At 42.8% G+C, this 3,836-nt stretch overlaps 1 pseudogene; it reads right to left on the reverse strand.

Annotated features, from left to right (window-relative positions):
* Positions 1 to 699: 699 nt before the first annotated feature.
* Positions 700 to 2,281, reverse strand: LOC124075611 (adiponectin receptor protein 1-like; annotated as a pseudogene).
* Positions 2,282 to 3,836: the final 1,555 nt, after the last annotated feature.

Below are 3,836 nucleotides of genomic sequence, written 5' to 3' on the forward strand. Positions count from 1 at the left end.
GAATATTTTCACAGTGTTGAAACGCATTATTAAGTTATTTATTTAAAGTCTTTCTCATTTTCTTGTGGAGGCCCTCATAGCTATGAATTTCCTTCTTAGAACTCTTCATAGTGTCTCAGAGTTTCTGGTATGTTGTATTATTATTCCCATTTGAGTTGAAGAATTTTTTCTTAAAAATATCTCTCTTGATTTCTTCTATCACCCATTCATACTCAAAAGACATTGTTTGACGTACATGTGTTTATATAGTTTCTGTAGGGTTTTTTACTGTTGATTTCTAATTTCATTCCATTATGATCTAATAAGAGGTAAGGAATTATATTATGATGATTATTATTTTTGTATTTCCTAAGAGTTGCTTTGTGGCCTAAAATATTTCAGAGATGGTTCCATTAGCCACTGAGAGGAAAGCATACTCAGCTCTTGTTGTGTGAGATATTTTATAGATATCCACTAACTCTATTTGATTTTTAATAGTTTTCATGCCCAAAGAGTCTTTTTTTTCTGCTGTACTTTCTTTTATTATCATCATAATCTTTGCATCAAGATACATAGCAATGATAGCAAGTTTCTTTTTAAAGCTTAGTATTAAATATTAAATATCTTTCCCCAGTTTAACTTTACATTACTCTGCCAAGAAAAAAAAATCAAACTCAAGTTATTTGAAGCCTGGACACACTTCCATGATTAGCCAGTCGGTGTCTTATTCTTCCTGCTATGTAAGCAGATCTAGGCCCTAGAAGGATGGGACCAGGTTATAATTGTTTTTGAAAAGTGTGCTGCAAAAATGGATGGCCTGTTATAAGCCAGGTTACAAAGTAAGGACAGGGGGTAAGAGAGGGACATTGTCTTTCAGGAAAAAAGAAGAAAACAATTTCTGAAGAGTCCCAGTCCATAATTTTTTCCCGAAATGGTTGAAGGAGGGAGTAAGATCTCAAAATGAGCTTCAAAGTACTGTCTCTGTGAGGGAATGGTACTTGTCTTGCCAAGGAGGGTGACTGCCGAGGAAGGGGATGACCATGTTGACCACCCCCACCCTCCCCAGCTAGGGGAAAGGGAACGGAAAGTTTATTGCCCAGTGGCTGTGAGAGTGAGCTGAAGCTTAACTGGTACTGAATTCACTAAGAGGTTTCTTCCAGAAACAGACAACTCAGACTCTTTCTCTCACTTCAGCAAAGAAGTCATTTTTAAAAGCACTTGGGAAGTTCCTCCTCCACCTCAAGGTGGGAAGGCTCAGAGAAGGGAGTCATCAGTCCAGCCACCTTCCAGGCCATAACGGAATTCCTGAAGGTCGGAGACCCCATAGAAGTGGACAAAGGCTGTGGCCACCACCAGGACGTGGAAAATCTGATGGGACTGGAACCATATGTCAAACTTTCCCGGAAAGAAGCGCTCAGGAATCCGAGCAGCATAAAGGCCAGCTCTGGTGAGGTACATCACAGCCATGAGGAAGAACCAGCCCATCTGGCCCACTGTGGTGGCCTTGACGAAGCCCTCAGCGATAGTGAAGGGCATGGTGGGCACAACACCACTCAAGCCAAGTCCCAGGAACACTCCTGCTCTTGTTGGCTGGTGCTTAGGAGTGGCAAACCGGTCCCACTGTGCCACAGCGATGGCAGAGATGCCCAGGACACAGACGATGGAGAGGTAGATGAGCCGAGGATGTGGGGAGCAGTAGAAGGAGTAATAGAGCCAGGGGACAGAGCTCCCCATAATCAGTAGAGCAATCCCTGAATAGTCCAGTTTGGAAAAAGTCCGGGAGACTTTCTCTGAATGACAATAGACGGTGTGAAGTGCCAGGAGAAGCTGAGGCAGAGCACTGCACCCAAAAAGCACATGCCCCAAACCACTTTCTCCTGAAGAGGGGCCATGAAGGACACATCTGGTCTAAGCATGGTCGAGATTCCCAAAAAGAGAAATAGTACGAAACCCAGCAGATGGGTCCAGATGTTGCCAGTTTCTGTGTGGAGGCGGAAGAGGCTCTTGAAGCAAGCACGAAAGGAGGGCATGGGTGGTCTGTGGCCATGTAGCAGATGGTCATGGTCCTTCAGCCAGTCAGGAAGTCCATCATATGGGATGACCCTCCAACGCCCCTCCCAGACCTTATATACGAACTCCTCCATCTTCTCCATGGCATGGTGGGCCTGCAGGGGAAGTGTTGGTACCCGTACCTCCTCCTCTTCTTCCTGGGGCACTGGGCATGTTTGTTCTTCTTCAGCCTTGTTTGGGTTGGCAGGAGCCCCGCTGCCTGTGCCACCACAGATCCTTTGTGGGAAGACATCTGGCTGGCACCTCAGTACCCTGCAGCTTCAGCTCGGGAAAAGACTCTACCTCGCCCCCTCCCATCCCCGGCATTGCTCCCAAAGCGTCTTTATTGAGTTTATGTCTGGATGACCTAGCCAATGGTGAGAGAGGTGTGTTGTCGAAATCACCCAGTATCATTGTACTATGTCTAAGGCTTCAATTTAAATAGTGAGTCCTTTATGTAATTACTTGTGTCAACACTTGGGTATAAATATTGTTATACTTTCTTATTGTATTATTCCCTTTACGAGTATGAAGTGGCATTCTTTGACTCTTCTGATTAATTTCGGTTTGAGGTCTTCTTGGCGGATTTGAATGTAGCTACTTTTGCGTGTTTGGGGGCTTCCTTTGCATGGTATATAAATTTCTATCCTTTCACTTTTAGTCAATGGTTCTTTTTACCTGTAAGGTGAGTCTCTTACAAACAACAAATAGTTGGGTCTTGTTTTAAAATCTATCCTAACAGCCTATGTCTTTTAATTGGAGAGTAGAGATCATTTATATTTAATGTTATTATAGAGAGATATTAATTAACTTCTGCCAATTTGACTTATTTCCATTGTTTAATTTGATTGGATTTCTACTTGCTTAGCTATTCTTTAAACAAGACACACGTTCATTTGTAAGTTCTGGACTTTTTTTTTTTTTTGTACTTCTTCTGTGTGGAGTAGTTTTGTTTGTTTGTTTGTTTTGTTTTGTTTTTTAAGTAAGCTCACAGAATAGGGAAAAATAAACAATAGCAAAAAATGATGCAAACAATATACAGTATTAAAGTAAATACTTCCTTCTGTGACATCTTCAACCTTAATTATTACCCCAAACAAACAAAGACCCAAAACTAAAACAAATCAACAATATCAACAACAAAATGGTGGGGTCAGCAATTGCCAAGAGCAAAAACAATAAGTAACCATAAACCAGATCAAAACCTTAACTCTCAGAAAACAAGGCAAGAAAAAATAACTACATTAAAAATGAAAAAAAAATAAATATGTGTATGTGTTCATAAACCAATCAGCAGAGCAAACACACACACACATACACACACACATACACACACACGAAAGAAGATTCTTAATGAAAAATGAAATGATTTGCTCCACTGAGGAGGTCACATAGTTGAGGAGAATGGATGGTCACTCCCTGTGCCCAGTGTCTTTCTTTCCATTTCTTGAGCCTTGTACTGAGAGAGAGAGCACGGGCTAGAGGTTGTAAACCCCCTTCCTCTTTCTGTGTTGCTCACCGAGTGCCCCCGTTGGAGGGGCTTAAGCATGAGGTAGGATGGGTGGGGACTCCTGTCAGCTGGAGTTCCCTCTGCACAGACCAGGCCCACGCACACCCAGGGTGGGCTGCTGCAGGGTTCTATGGGGGACTTCTGGTGGCTGAGGCTTAGGTCTACTCAGGCCTTTGTTGGGTAGTGTCTGATCTGGAAAGATTAGATCAACACACCCCTAGGGCTCAGCAGTTGCCAATCTCTCCTGGGAGTCTGGATCTCAAAAGCCTTTCAAGAATGTTACTTGTCAAGGATTTGG

Source organism: Marmota monax, unplaced genomic scaffold (assembly GCF_021218885.2).
Source record: "Marmota monax isolate L192 unplaced genomic scaffold, Marmota_monax_Labrador192_F-V1.1 WCK01_AAM20220418_F8-fsc00259, whole genome shotgun sequence".
NCBI lineage: Eukaryota > Metazoa > Chordata > Mammalia > Rodentia > Sciuridae > Marmota > Marmota monax.